Source organism: Phalacrocorax aristotelis, chromosome 17, assembly GCF_949628215.1.
Source record: "Phalacrocorax aristotelis chromosome 17, bGulAri2.1, whole genome shotgun sequence".
NCBI classification, from domain to species: Eukaryota; Metazoa; Chordata; class Aves; order Suliformes; family Phalacrocoracidae; genus Phalacrocorax; species Phalacrocorax aristotelis.
Window position 1 is genome coordinate 13,714,010 of NC_134292.1, and position 15,230 is coordinate 13,729,239.

The 15,230-nt window shown below is 53.5% G+C and overlaps 2 long non-coding RNA genes across 19 annotated transcripts; both read left to right on the forward strand.

Annotated features, from left to right (window-relative positions):
• Positions 1–2,766: 2,766 nt before the first annotated feature.
• LOC142065563 (uncharacterized) lies at positions 2,767–4,522 on the forward strand. Its single transcript, XR_012663450.1, has 4 exons — positions 2,767–3,954; positions 4,179–4,247; positions 4,336–4,391; positions 4,477–4,522. It is a non-coding gene; the product is annotated as an uncharacterized LOC142065563 (long non-coding RNA).
• A 93-nt stretch (positions 4,523–4,615) lies between these two features.
• LOC142065669 (uncharacterized) lies at positions 4,616–15,224 on the forward strand. Of its 18 annotated transcripts, XR_012663490.1 has the most exons (8): positions 4,616–5,983; positions 6,205–8,148; positions 8,370–10,313; positions 10,535–10,881; positions 10,971–11,047; positions 11,142–11,234; positions 12,150–12,198; positions 14,622–15,224. It is a non-coding gene; the product is annotated as an uncharacterized LOC142065669 (long non-coding RNA). The 18 variants fall into 18 exon arrangements; XR_012663493.1 differs by adding an exon at positions 12,314–12,423 and having other exon boundaries at positions 10,535–11,234; XR_012663481.1 differs by having other exon boundaries at positions 10,535–11,047.
• The last annotated feature ends 6 nt before the right edge of the window (positions 15,225–15,230 follow it).

The window sequence follows — 15,230 nt, forward strand, 5'->3', positions numbered from 1 at the left end:
CTGTCTCTCTGCCTTCCTCAGGACATCTTCTATCCTAGTCACAGTCCTTTCCTAGACTTTCCTCAGGCTCCCGCTCCAAGGCTTCTTTGGTGTCTTGGGCTCCCTCGGCACTCCTCTGCTCCGTTTGCTGAGTTCCCATGAGACATCCCCTATAGCCCAGGACTCTATTCTAGCTCGGATGGGCACTTTGCACCGCTCTTTACCCTCCAGCTCTATTCCTGAGCCGGTATCTGTTACCCCGATCCCCGTTTTGTTTTCTCAATTCTTTGCTGCCCCCCTGTTCCAGCTCCCCCGAGAATATCTGTTAGTTTGGTGAATTCCCTTTTGAGCTTCCTGCATTCTCACCACTGCTTTAGTTTCTCTGGTCCATTAGAAACTATTCCTATCCCTGTGACAATGCCTCTTGTTCTGCCAGAACCTTTCCTAAAGCCATCTTTGTACTCTGCAGTAATTAATTTGTTTTCTGTCTTATTGTATGTTTCTCTTTGGTATCTGGTACCCCAAAAATGTCTACGGGTGGCTCTGATCCTCTCTTGAGATTCTTAGAGAATCAATAGCCTGGATCTATTTTTAGCAACACATGTCTCGATGAGTTTTTATTGCACTTCCCCATTTATTCTTTATTTAGCTGCTTATATGCTCCTTAGGACGCCTCATATAACTTTTGATACCATTCCTGTATTTACCTTTTGTAATTTTTGTCCTTTGAGACTGCTATTAGTCTCTTAAGGAAATCAGTCAGAGAGTGTCAAAATTACTCTGAATTATCAGTGATTTATACAAAATAATTTCGTTTGAACCAGAGATTTAATTCACTTTGCCATTCAGTCATATCTAGACTATAGCTCTGCTAGTATGTAGATAGTATGTATGGTTTTGCTAGAAATGAACCATAACTGTACAACTCTTCTGTTTTACAGAAAAGTAAAACATACAACTAATGGTCATAATAGTGTTGTTATAATCCAGGAGCTGTTCTTCTATATAAATTAGTACGACATGGTTTTTCCCTGTATACATCCCAGGAAAATGAAATGTAATTATTTCTTACCTGGCTACATTGCTGATGCAATACACGTAGGTGAAGAAAAACAAATGGTAGTACAATTGCAGTAAGAACCACTCTTTTTGTTTCTTCCATGCTGTAAACATAAAGTACTTGAAAAAACTCCCTGCTGTTCCTTCAGCTGCCTTTATACCCTGTGGTGGTTCACCCCTCCCCTTTCCCAGGTGATTGTGGGAAGGGTGGTGGGCAGGGCCCGGGGTATATGAGCCACAGCCTCTGGTGAGGGAGCTCACTTCCCTCCTGGGTTTCTCCAGTGTGGGTGCTTTGGTGTTCCTGCACTTAATTGTAATTTTTGAGCTGTTTAAATATTTTGGATAGGTATGTTTTGATATTTAAAGAAATGCAGATGTTTGTGGGAGGTAAGGCTTTTAGAACTCGATAGGGGTTGGTGACATTTAAATTTGAAAGATCATTTGTGTCTAAACTTATATGTTTTTTCCTTATCTAATACTGTATTGGAGGTTCAGGTGTGGTAAGATGGCTTGATAGTATGTTGTTCTGTTATTTTTTTCCTTTTTAGTTTTAAGTATGTTTCTTTTTATTATTGGAATTCTCAACTTTATTGAATCTTAAAATTATTTTCATTAACTCTCTCGTGTAATCTGGAAGGTGTTGACATTAACTGTTAAGGGTATTGATAAGATGTGGTAGGGGTTAGGGTGAGTGTTCTGTATGCTTTTATGTATGGGAATTTATATATGCTGTTTCTTTAGGAAAAGAAGAGCGATACAAGTGGATAGTTAATATCCATAGACTTCTGTAAAACCCTGTGTAGCCTTGTGCAGAGCCAATAGCCAAAAGCAATGGCAAAGGTCAGTAACTTTAGTAGTATTTTGTAGATATTAAGGGGATGACTGTAGCTGGCAGCTAGAGTGCTAGCTGAGAGTACATCCTAACAGTCTTCAGGTTTGTATGTGTATAGGGTGTAATGCTTGAGTTAATGTATGTCTTTTTAACGGCAGGTGGTAGTTGGGCTCTACATGGTATTCCTACATGGGAGCAAGACCTGTGGATCGGTTAAGCTATTGCTGTGCATCCAGGTGACTTCCACCATGTCCTTTTTTTCCAGAGGCAGAGGAGGAGTTGTTCAGGGTGACAGAGGAAAGCTGGGGAAATGCTGTAAGAAGGTAGGCCAGTGTGTGGTATATAGAAGGAAGATGTGGCTGATGGCTGAATGAGTCTGCAGTGTATTTTGGGGGGTTAGAAGGCAGCAAGGAATGAGCCAAGTGTGAGCTGGACACAGGAGGGGAGTGGATCAAGGTGAGAGGTGATTGGTGTGCTGAAGTAGCAGTTCTTTCTGAGGTGTTGTGTTGATAGCGAAGGTAAAAGTGACCTGTGTTACTTGTGTGTTACAGGTGATGGGTGAGCCTCAAAGTGGCAGCTGGAACTGACAGAGGCTGGGCAGGCAAGCTGTCAAAGAAAAGATGTGTGAGAACGGGATTCGGCGTGGGTAGGTTGCTGTTCTGGGTAATATCGTAGCATGTATCTTCTTCCTTAAGTTTTTGCACATGCTCCATGTAGGCTTTGTGGGAGAGACACAGTGTGGTGATGAGACCTCAGCGAAGGCTACGGTGAGCGGTGATGGGTGGGCTGAAGTGTAGCGATTCGTCCTGAGGTGTTGCGTTGCAGGTGGTTGTGAGCAACATGCGTTTGGCTCTTGCAGGTGGTGGGTGAGCCGTATCTGAAGGATGGGTGGACAGGGACTCTCGGCCCCTTGAAAGCTAAGTTGAGGCAACGGTGCTGAGGAAGGGGTTGCGGGAGGGAGGGGTTTTAAAGATGGTGCAGCGGAGCAGGCTGTCCGGGAAGCAGTCCCCTTTGAGAGCAGGGAAAAGGAGCAGGTTCCTCGTCAATGTGACGGGAACGTGTGCCGGGCAGGGCGGTTCCAGGCTGTGTGTGTTATTGTGCAGTGTGTGTGTTTTGTGTTGGGTGTCTCCGACCTTCCTCGGGTCTCAGTTGTTCTCTTTGTTCTTTAGGAGCCAGGCAGGTGCCTCGGCAGCGTTAGTAGGGCCCGGCGAGGCCCTAGTCGTGGGCTCGGCGCCCATCGGGCGCTTCTCTCTTGGCGTCGCAAGCTTCAGGTGTGGATCGTTTTGGTGTCTCGTATGGTCGTCTTGGGCGGCGTCGTTCCCGGCTGCGTGAGCGGCGCCGCTCTGTTGCTGTGAGTTTTTTGGGGACCGGCGTTTCTTCCTTGCATCCTTAGGCGGTTAGGTCTTGAAGCTGGGCTGCTTGCACGTCCGTCGTCTCGGTTGTGAGAGGAAGCTCTTGTCACGGGCCACGACGCTGTTGGCGTTCTCTGGTGTTGCCGTCGGGGTCCTGCAGGAGCTCTTGCCGGACGGGGGTTTCTGTCTGGGTGTCGTCGTTCTCTCAGAGAGCTGCCTCTCATCCTTCGGGGTGCATTGCTTGTAGCGTTCTGTGTAGCGTTCTTCTGTGTTTGTCTTGGAGCCGCCCTGCCCGGGGATGTAGAGTCAGGGCAAGGTGGGTGGTGCTGGCATCTAGGGATGCGCCCAGGCTTTGCGGGGGTGGGGGAGGGGGGGAAGGAATTTTGCAGCCGTCTTGGATCGACTGGCTGTCGTCGGTGGGTGAGGGAAGTAATTCCTGTTGGGTTTTGTGGGCCCCCAGGGAACAACCGTAGGTGTCTGGGGGAGGGAGCTAGAGCCTTAGCTGAGCAGGTAGCATGTCAAGGGTGTTCTGGCTTGTCTGTGTGCTGGGCTTAATGTTTGATGTATTGTGCTCATGTTTAAGAGCCACCCTAGTTGGGCTCTCAAGGGGTGTTCCTACATGCGATCGAGACCTGTGTCGTGGTTCAGCTGTCGCTGTGCATGCAGGTGACTTGTTTGGCAGATGCCGAGGGAGGAGTCGTGCAGGGTGATGGAGGACGGCGCTGTAAGCAGGTGAGTTGGTGTGCGGTGTATCTAGAGGGAAGATGTGGCTGTTGGCTGTACGAGCCCGTTGTGGTAATTCTTCTTTGTGGACACATGCGAGGAGCCGAGCGGGATGTGGGCACCGGAGGGGAATCGCACAGGGTGAGTGGTGATGGGTGGGCTGAAGTGTAGCGATTCGTCCTGAGGTGTAGCGTTGCAGGTGGTTGTGAGCAACATGCGTTTGCCTCTTGCAGGTGGTGGGCGAGCGTCAAGACGGCAACCGTATCTGCTGGAGGCCAGGCAGGTGAGCTGTCGAGGAAAAGGTGTGTGTCTGAGATGGGGGGGTTGGTGCGGGTATCCTGAGACTCCCGCAGCACCTGAGAGGGTCCTTTTTTGCTTGGGTTCTTGCAGGTGCCGCACGCAGGCTTCGGAGGGGAGATGCCGCGTGCCGACGAGAGGTCCGAGAGGTGAGGGGGTTGAAGGCCAGGCTGTTGTTTGAGAGCAAGGTGTCGTACGGCCACTCAATTGAAGCATTTGTCTCTGGTTTTGCAGGTTGTGCGCCGGCTGCCTTTGGGCCTGGATGCGCGTTTGAGGTGAGCTGGGCGCGGAGCAGCTGGGCGCGTGTGAGGTAGACGGATGCAGCGGCCTACGTCTTTGTAGCGTGACGGGATGCTGACTGACAGGGCTGTTGTGTGGGGCTTGTGATTGTTTTTATTTTTCAGATGATGAAGAGGCAGCTGGTGACTGGAGGAGTGACGCGTGCTTGTCCTTCAGAAGGAAGGGAAGAGGGAGACTCTCGGCCCCTTGAAAGCTAAGTTGAGGCAACGGTGCTGGGGAAGGGGTTGGGGGAGCGAGGGGGGCACGGTTGTCTGTGGCCGGAAGGGGTTTTAAAGAGAGCGTAGGGGAGAGGGTTGTCTAGGAAGCGGTCCCCTTTGAGCAGGGGAATGGAGCGGGTTCCTCTGGAATATGACAGTAGCGTGCCCCGGGCAGGGCGGTTCCAGGCTGTGCGTGTCGTTGTGTAGTGCGTCTGTGTGTTGGGTGTTGGGTGTGTTTGACCTTCCTTGGGTCTCGGTTGTTCTTTGTTCCGTAGGATCGAGTCGTGTGCCTCGGCAGCGTTCCTAGGGCCCGGTGAGGCCCTAGTCGTGGGCACGGCGCCCATCGGGCGCTTCTCTTTTGGCGTCGCAAGCTTCCAGCGTGGATCGTTTTGGCGTCTCGGGTGATTCTGGCCGGTGGTCTCGTGCCACGCCGTCCCTGGCTGCGTGAGCGGCTCTGCTCGCTAGCTGTCGCTTTTAGGGACTGGCACTTCTTCCTTGCGTCTTCAGGGGCTGAGGTCTTGAAGGCGGGCTGCTTGCGCGCCCATCTTGCCGGTTTTGAGAGGAAGCGCTTGTCCCCGCCCACGAAGGTCTCGTCGTTTTCTGGCGTGGCGCTAGGAGCGCGCTAGGGTTCTGCGCGTGCTCTTACTGGATGGAGGTTTTCTGTACGTGCGTCGCCGCTCTCGCCGAGCGACTTGGCTTGTTTTTTGAGGCGTGGTGTTGTTGTTGGCGGCGTTCTGTGTAGGGTTTGTCTGTGGCTGTGCTGTCTTGGCTTGGAGCCGCCCTGCCCGGGGGTGTAGAGTCAGGGTGAGGTGGCACAGGAGCGATGAGAGGCTATGGCTTATGTCTCAAAGTGCCTTTCTTCTTTGGGGGGAAAGATGTGTGGCCCTCTTAGATCGAGCGGCCGTTGTCAGTGGGTGAGAAAAAGAATTCCCGTGGTGTTATGTGGCCTCCCAGGGGATGACGGTAGCTGTCCGGGAGAGGGAGCTCCTGCTTCAGCGGAACAGAGAGCATCCCAAGGGCGTTCCGGCTTGGATGTGGGTCGGGCGTAATGCTTGGTTTACGGTGTTTAGATGGCAGAGCAGGCCTAGCTGGGCTCTCGATGGGCTTGCTACCTGGGAACAAGGCCTGTGGAATGGCTAAGCTATTGCTCTTCACTGAGGGGACTTGTTTGATATCTCTTGCAGATGCCGAGGGGGGAGTCGTGCAGGGCGACGGAGGGGGGCCGAGGATAGCGCTGTAAGCAGGTGAGTTGGTGCGTGGTGTATGTAGAGGGAAGTGGTGACTGATGGCTCTGTGAGTGCAATACGGCGTTAATATTTGAGGGTGCATGTGGCGGGCCAAGCGGGATCCGGGCACCGGAGGGGAACTGCACGGGGTGAGCAATGTTAGGTGCGCTGAAGTAGCGATGTGTCTCTTTGGGGCTTTGCAGTTACAGTCATGAACAACCCACGTTTGTGTCTTGCAGGTGGTGGTCAAGCTTGAACATGGCAGTTGGATCTGAGGGCGTCCAGGTAGGTGAGCTGGTGAGGAAAAGGTGCGAGTCTTAGACGGGGATTGGTGTGGGTAGCTTGACAGTTCTGCAGCCTCTGAGCAGGTGCCTTTCTGCTTGGATTTTTGCAGGTGCCGCGATCAGCCTTCAGAGGGGAGGCGTGCGCCGCACGGCGACGAGAGGTCCGAGAAGGTCAGGCGATTGCGGTCAAGGCGGTGGTGCCGTACCAAGGTGTTGTGTGGCAAGCGGGTTGAAGCGTTTCTGTTTGGTTTTTTTTTTTTAGATGGTGTGCAGCTGCCTTTGGGACTGGATCCGCGTTTGAGGTGAGCTGGGTCGCAGGGAGGAGGGGCGTGGGGCTGGGGAGATCTTCCTTTGGAAGTGCAGTGGTAACATGGTCTCCTGGTATCTCTAGGGGCCACAAGGGAGGACAACAGTGTGAGCTGGGCACGGCCACAGAGCAAGTGAGCAGAGCAGCTGGGCGCGTGTGAGGTAGACGGATGCAGCGGCCTACGTCTTTGTAGCGTGACGGGATGCTGACTGACAGGGCTGTTGTGTGGGGCTTGTGATTGTTTTTATTTTTCAGATGATGAAGAGGCAGCTGGTGACTGGAGGAGTGACGCGTGCTTGTCCTTCAGAAGGAAGGGAAGAGGGAGACTCTCGGCCCCTTGAAAGCTAAGTTGAGGCAACGGTGCTGGGGAAGGGGTTGGGGGAGCGAGGGGGGCACGGTTGTCTGTGGCCGGAAGGGGTTTTAAAGAGAGCGTAGGGGAGAGGGTTGTCTAGGAAGCGGTCCCCTTTGAGCAGGGGAATGGAGCGGGTTCCTCTGGAATATGACAGTAGCGTGCCCCGGGCAGGGCGGTTCCAGGCTGTGCGTGTCGTTGTGTAGTGCGTCTGTGTGTTGGGTGTTGGGTGTGTTTGACCTTCCTTGGGTCTCGGTTGTTCTTTGTTCCGTAGGATCGAGTCGTGTGCCTCGGCAGCGTTCCTAGGGCCCGGTGAGGCCCTAGTCGTGGGCACGGCGCCCATCGGGCGCTTCTCTTTTGGCGTCGCAAGCTTCCAGCGTGGATCGTTTTGGCGTCTCGGGTGATTCTGGCCGGTGGTCTCGTGCCACGCCGTCCCTGGCTGCGTGAGCGGCTCTGCTCGCTAGCTGTCGCTTTTAGGGACTGGCACTTCTTCCTTGCGTCTTCAGGGGCTGAGGTCTTGAAGGCGGGCTGCTTGCGCGCCCATCTTGCCGGTTTTGAGAGGAAGCGCTTGTCCCCGCCCACGAAGGTCTCGTCGTTTTCTGGCGTGGCGCTAGGAGCGCGCTAGGGTTCTGCGCGTGCTCTTACTGGATGGAGGTTTTCTGTACGTGCGTCGCCGCTCTCGCCGAGCGACTTGGCTTGTTTTTTGAGGCGTGGTGTTGTTGTTGGCGGCGTTCTGTGTAGGGTTTGTCTGTGGCTGTGCTGTCTTGGCTTGGAGCCGCCCTGCCCGGGGGTGTAGAGTCAGGGTGAGGTGGCACAGGAGCGATGAGAGGCTATGGCTTATGTCTCAAAGTGCCTTTCTTCTTTGGGGGGAAAGATGTGTGGCCCTCTTAGATCGAGCGGCCGTTGTCAGTGGGTGAGAAAAAGAATTCCCGTGGTGTTATGTGGCCTCCCAGGGGATGACGGTAGCTGTCCGGGAGAGGGAGCTCCTGCTTCAGCGGAACAGAGAGCATCCCAAGGGCGTTCCGGCTTGGATGTGGGTCGGGCGTAATGCTTGGTTTACGGTGTTTAGATGGCAGAGCAGGCCTAGCTGGGCTCTCGATGGGCTTGCTACCTGGGAACAAGGCCTGTGGAATGGCTAAGCTATTGCTCTTCACTGAGGGGACTTGTTTGATATCTCTTGCAGATGCCGAGGGGGGAGTCGTGCAGGGCGACGGAGGGGGGCCGAGGATAGCGCTGTAAGCAGGTGAGTTGGTGCGTGGTGTATGTAGAGGGAAGTGGTGACTGATGGCTCTGTGAGTGCAATACGGCGTTAATATTTGAGGGTGCATGTGGCGGGCCAAGCGGGATCCGGGCACCGGAGGGGAACTGCACGGGGTGAGCAATGTTAGGTGCGCTGAAGTAGCGATGTGTCTCTTTGGGGCTTTGCAGTTACAGTCATGAACAACCCACGTTTGTGTCTTGCAGGTGGTGGTCAAGCTTGAACATGGCAGTTGGATCTGAGGGCGTCCAGGTAGGTGAGCTGGTGAGGAAAAGGTGCGAGTCTTAGACGGGGATTGGTGTGGGTAGCTTGACAGTTCTGCAGCCTCTGAGCAGGTGCCTTTCTGCTTGGATTTTTGCAGGTGCCGCGATCAGCCTTCAGAGGGGAGGCGTGCGCCGCACGGCGACGAGAGGTCCGAGAAGGTCAGGCGATTGCGGTCAAGGCGGTGGTGCCGTACCAAGGTGTTGTGTGGCAAGCGGGTTGAAGCGTTTCTGTTTGGTTTTTTTTTTTTAGATGGTGTGCAGCTGCCTTTGGGACTGGATCCGCGTTTGAGGTGAGCTGGGTCGCAGGGAGGAGGGGCGTGGGGCTGGGGAGATCTTCCTTTGGAAGTGCAGTGGTAACATGGTCTCCTGGTATCTCTAGGGGCCACAAGGGAGGACAACAGTGTGAGCTGGGCACGGCCACAGAGCAAGTGAGCAGAGCAGCTGGGCGCGTGTGAGGTAGACGGATGCAGCGGCCTACGTCTTTGTAGCGTGACGGGATGCTGACTGACAGGGCTGTTGTGTGGGGCTTGTGATTGTTTTTATTTTTCAGATGATGAAGAGGCAGCTGGTGACTGGAGGAGTGACGCGTGCTTGTCCTTCAGAAGGAAGGGAAGAGGGAGACTCTCGGCCCCTTGAAAGCTAAGTTGAGGCAACGGTGCTGGGGAAGGGGTTGGGGGAGCGAGGGGGGCACGGTTGTCTGTGGCCGGAAGGGGTTTTAAAGAGAGCGTAGGGGAGAGGGTTGTCTAGGAAGCGGTCCCCTTTGAGCAGGGGAATGGAGCGGGTTCCTCTGGAATATGACAGTAGCGTGCCCCGGGCAGGGCGGTTCCAGGCTGTGCGTGTCGTTGTGTAGTGCGTCTGTGTGTTGGGTGTTGGGTGTGTTTGACCTTCCTTGGGTCTCGGTTGTTCTTTGTTCCGTAGGATCGAGTCGTGTGCCTCGGCAGCGTTCCTAGGGCCCGGTGAGGCCCTAGTCGTGGGCACGGCGCCCATCGGGCGCTTCTCTTTTGGCGTCGCAAGCTTCCAGCGTGGATCGTTTTGGCGTCTCGGGTGATTCTGGCCGGTGGTCTCGTGCCACGCCGTCCCTGGCTGCGTGAGCGGCTCTGCTCGCTAGCTGTCGCTTTTAGGGACTGGCACTTCTTCCTTGCGTCTTCAGGGGCTGAGGTCTTGAAGGCGGGCTGCTTGCGCGCCCATCTTGCCGGTTTTGAGAGGAAGCGCTTGTCCCCGCCCACGAAGGTCTCGTCGTTTTCTGGCGTGGCGCTAGGAGCGCGCTAGGGTTCTGCGCGTGCTCTTACTGGATGGAGGTTTTCTGTACGTGCGTCGCCGCTCTCGCCGAGCGACTTGGCTTGTTTTTTGAGGCGTGGTGTTGTTGTTGGCGGCGTTCTGTGTAGGGTTTGTCTGTGGCTGTGCTGTCTTGGCTTGGAGCCGCCCTGCCCGGGGGTGTAGAGTCAGGGTGAGGTGGCACAGGAGCGATGAGAGGCTATGGCTTATGTCTCAAAGTGCCTTTCTTCTTTGGGGGGAAAGATGTGTGGCCCTCTTAGATCGAGCGGCCGTTGTCAGTGGGTGAGAAAAAGAATTCCCGTGGTGTTATGTGGCCTCCCAGGGGATGACGGTAGCTGTCCGGGAGAGGGAGCTCCTGCTTCAGCGGAACAGAGAGCATCCCAAGGGCGTTCCGGCTTGGATGTGGGTCGGGCGTAATGCTTGGTTTACGGTGTTTAGATGGCAGAGCAGGCCTAGCTGGGCTCTCGATGGGCTTGCTACCTGGGAACAAGGCCTGTGGAATGGCTAAGCTATTGCTCTTCACTGAGGGGACTTGTTTGATATCTCTTGCAGATGCCGAGGGGGGAGTCGTGCAGGGCGACGGAGGGGGGCCGAGGATAGCGCTGTAAGCAGGTGAGTTGGTGCGTGGTGTATGTAGAGGGAAGTGGTGACTGATGGCTCTGTGAGTGCAATACGGCGTTAATATTTGAGGGTGCATGTGGCGGGCCAAGCGGGATCCGGGCACCGGAGGGGAACTGCACGGGGTGAGCAATGTTAGGTGCGCTGAAGTAGCGATGTGTCTCTTTGGGGCTTTGCAGTTACAGTCATGAACAACCCACGTTTGTGTCTTGCAGGTGGTGGTCAAGCTTGAACATGGCAGTTGGATCTGAGGGCGTCCAGGTAGGTGAGCTGGTGAGGAAAAGGTGCGAGTCTTAGACGGGGATTGGTGTGGGTAGCTTGACAGTTCTGCAGCCTCTGAGCAGGTGCCTTTCTGCTTGGATTTTTGCAGGTGCCGCGATCAGCCTTCAGAGGGGAGGCGTGCGCCGCACGGCGACGAGAGGTCCGAGAAGGTCAGGCGATTGCGGTCAAGGCGGTGGTGCCGTACCAAGGTGTTGTGTGGCAAGCGGGTTGAAGCGTTTCTGTTTGGTTTTTTTTTTTTAGATGGTGTGCAGCTGCCTTTGGGACTGGATCCGCGTTTGAGGTGAGCTGGGTCGCAGGGAGGAGGGGCGTGGGGCTGGGGAGATCTTCCTTTGGAAGTGCAGTGGTAACATGGTCTCCTGGTATCTCTAGGGGCCACAAGGGAGGACAACAGTGTGAGCTGGGCACGGCCACAGAGCAAGTGAGCAGAGCAGCTGGGCGCGTGTGAGGTAGACGGATGCAGCGGCCTACGTCTTTGTAGCGTGACGGGATGCTGACTGACAGGGCTGTTGTGTGGGGCTTGTGATTGTTTTTATTTTTCAGATGATGAAGAGGCAGCTGGTGACTGGAGGAGTGACGCGTGCTTGTCCTTCAGAAGGAAGGGAAGAGGGAGACTCTCGGCCCCTTGAAAGCTAAGTTGAGGCAACGGTGCTGGGGAAGGGGTTGGGGGAGCGAGGGGGGCACGGTTGTCTGTGGCCGGAAGGGGTTTTAAAGAGAGCGTAGGGGAGAGGGTTGTCTAGGAAGCGGTCCCCTTTGAGCAGGGGAATGGAGCGGGTTCCTCTGGAATATGACAGTAGCGTGCCCCGGGCAGGGCGGTTCCAGGCTGTGCGTGTCGTTGTGTAGTGCGTCTGTGTGTTGGGTGTTGGGTGTGTTTGACCTTCCTTGGGTCTCGGTTGTTCTTTGTTCCGTAGGATCGAGTCGTGTGCCTCGGCAGCGTTCCTAGGGCCCGGTGAGGCCCTAGTCGTGGGCACGGCGCCCATCGGGCGCTTCTCTTTTGGCGTCGCAAGCTTCCAGCGTGGATCGTTTTGGCGTCTCGGGTGATTCTGGCCGGTGGTCTCGTGCCACGCCGTCCCTGGCTGCGTGAGCGGCTCTGCTCGCTAGCTGTCGCTTTTAGGGACTGGCACTTCTTCCTTGCGTCTTCAGGGGCTGAGGTCTTGAAGGCGGGCTGCTTGCGCGCCCATCTTGCCGGTTTTGAGAGGAAGCGCTTGTCCCCGCCCACGAAGGTCTCGTCGTTTTCTGGCGTGGCGCTAGGAGCGCGCTAGGGTTCTGCGCGTGCTCTTACTGGATGGAGGTTTTCTGTACGTGCGTCGCCGCTCTCGCCGAGCGACTTGGCTTGTTTTTTGAGGCGTGGTGTTGTTGTTGGCGGCGTTCTGTGTAGGGTTTGTCTGTGGCTGTGCTGTCTTGGCTTGGAGCCGCCCTGCCCGGGGGTGTAGAGTCAGGGTGAGGTGGCACAGGAGCGTTTGAGGTGAACTAGGTTGCAGAGAAGAGGGGTGTGGAGCTGGTGATTTTGTTAGGAATTGCAGTGGCACCTCTATGTGCTTTTATCTCTAGGGGCCGCAAAGGATGGTGACCGTTCAAGTCCAGCACGGGTAAGGAGCAGGTGAGAAGAGAAGCCAGGTGCATGTGAGGTGGGGGATGTTGCGGGGTAGGTCCTTGTGGAGCGATGTGATGGTGACAAAGCTATTGAGTGTGGATTATTGTGGGGCTTTTTTTAGGTCAAGGAATATATGTTCCTCCCTTTGGTAACCATCATCTTCGGCTGACTGCACGCTACTAAATTTCCTCCGACACTTGTACGGTTGAATGCACGTACTGTTGTATTGGTGTATGTATATGCCTGCACAGATTCCTCCAGCTCTTGTTTGTTGGAACATATCTATGTAGTTTCTATTGTGCAGTTCTTTATTGTTGTGTATCTGTATAGCTGTCCTGTGTGACTCGTGTGGCTGAGTGTGTGTACTGAGGCACTTACCTCCGCTGTCTTGTACGGTTGCACATATGTAGTGCTTGTTGTACCCTGTTTGCCTGTTGTAGTTGAGTGAATGTCCATAGTTAATCTACCACTGCGGCGTGGTGGAAGTATCCGCCCGTGTACATCAGTGCTGCGTGCGATCGATTAGAGCTGGTGTGGTATCGTTGGATGCACATTCACACATCCTTGCGTAGTGAGGTTGAGTGAATGCAGAAGTCAATATTGGCTGCCTGTGTTCTATGGGTGAATGTAGTTTGAAATGAACCAGGGACACGGGTAGTGACATATATTTTGTAGAAACTGTCTTTGATAAGGTTGTGCAGCGTGGGGTGTTCACGGTGTTTTGAGGGTTGGGTTTGGTGGTGGTAGCTAACAGCAAACTTTTTCCACAGGATTAAAAATAAAATTAGAATAAAAAAACCCCAGCTGGGGTTTTTTTTTTTCCTCCCCCAGCTGGGTTTTTTTTTTCCCCGGTCCCGGCTGCTCTGCGAGGCGACGTTCATCGCCAACGTTTGGGCGGAGGTCAGGCTCTGGGACGGGGTTTTGGCAGGCAGGGCAATTTTTTGAGGCGTCTGGGAGCGGAGTTCCCAGGGAGCGCTGGAGGAGCAGGGTGACAGGCGGTGGACCGGCTCGGTGGAGAGGAAGGAGCGATAGACACGGTGGGCGGATGAGCAGTCTGTTGGAAACCTTTGTGAGGTTGTCGGGTTGAATGTGTGTGTCAGTAGAGGTCTGATGTTTGGTGGCGTGGGGGTGTTGTTGGAGATGTTCTTGTCGGGCTGAGATGCAGTCTTTGAAGAGGCTTAGAGATGGGGGATTTCTGAATCTGGGTTTTGTCTTCCATGGCTGGTGCTGGTTTTCTGAAGTGTTTATAGGCATTCTACAGCCAGCGTGTCAGGCAATGTGTAATAGGCACGTTTGGGTGGCTGTCCCGCTAGGCATAGGGTTTTGTGTGCTGTCTGGGTATATGGCATTGAAGGGGTGATGTTGGGATGTATGATACGATAGGTCTGGCTCGGTGCTGATGAAATCGCATACGGTGGGTTTTGGGTATGGGGAGTTGGAGTAGGCGGCCATTGTTTAGGTGGGGCAGCTTGAGAATGATGTGGGTTTACGGTCATTGTGTATGCCTAGGGCGTAGGGAAGTACCTTTGGTGTGGTTAGCGTATGTTATAAGGATGCCGGTTTGTCTGTCATAGGGGTGTTGAAGTCTAAGGTCCGCAGAGATGCGAGGAGGCATGTTGTCAGCCGATCGGTAGTACGCATCGCAGAGGCAGTGTGGATCGGAAGAGGAAAAGGTATATTAGCGGAGCAGTAAGCGGACTACATAAGGAGAGCGAGCTTTGTGCCTAAGGTAACGGGGTCTGAGGCTCAGGTGGTAAGCGCTTGCTAGGAGCCTAAAGGAGTTACAGTTCTAGTATAATTAGAGGACTATTGAGTAAGAGGTGACCCAATTAGTAGGGATGGGAAGTATCGGACCTAGGGAGGTAACGTTATCCTTGCAGGAGAAGTGAATTACGGCAATGAGAGGAGACAGGTACTGCTCAGTAGATGAATGAACGGTAGAAATGGATTTATTCAGGGGGAAAAAGGGGTTTAAGCGTAGGAGACGTCGTCTAGTACGGCGATTGTCTTAGTAACAGCAAATAACTGCACGGGCCTAAGCGCTACCGCTCGGCCTCGGAGCAAGGACGAGAATGAAGCGCGGATGTAGAGATGCGTACAAGCACATAGAGGCGTCGCTGCGGAGCTAGGTAAGGAACGACTCGACGCATAAGGGTAACGATGAAGTCGGTATCGGAGGGAGAGGAGCGAGGCAGGCCGAGTAACTGTAGTTGTGTTAGGAGGAAAAGAAATGTTGCAGTAGTAGGTATTGTAAGTTGTGGAAACACATATGTTGTTTACATGCAGCGAGGGCGGTTAGGCGTGGGGAGGCAGGGCACTCTGTTACCATATCAGTAGCATGGGAAAACCTCAATGCGGCGTAGTATTGAATGTAGTAGTAAATGAAGGCCGTTAGGAGTCGTGCATATCACGCCTCCGTTACATTGCAGGCGGAGAGGTCCTAGAGGAACGCGACAGGTGGAAAAGCACGCTTCATGCCTGCTGTTTCCCAAAACTGGAGGCATAATAAAGGAGCATTACTAATACAATAATAAAGTAAATGAAAACATGCGTCTCATTGTTTTATTCGGGCCTCCTGCGTGTTATTTGTGGGTGGGGTGTAATTTCCAGCGGGTGGGATTTAGTCACAGGGCTCTATGTAGCCCTTAAACTATATGGGAGGTAATTAAAGGGAAAAAAGCAGCAGTAGGGAACGGCTTTTGGCTCTTTGAGTAAATAAAAAATAAAACTTAAAATTTATCATTGAAAAGAAAAAAATTTACTCCCAGAGCCAAAAGCCGTTCCCTACTGCTGCACCACTCTTTCATTATTTCTAATTTTTTTTCTTTTTTTCTGATCAGATTACTATCAAATAAAAAATGAACCCCACATGACCTGAAACACAAATCGGCACCTGACACAACACACAACAACAAAAAAAGCAAACACACACATACAAATACAAAATCACCCGCCAGGGACACAGTAATAAAAACAAAACTGCCTAAACACACAAATAACCATTCAAAAACAAAAACCACAACCACAACACAAAACCT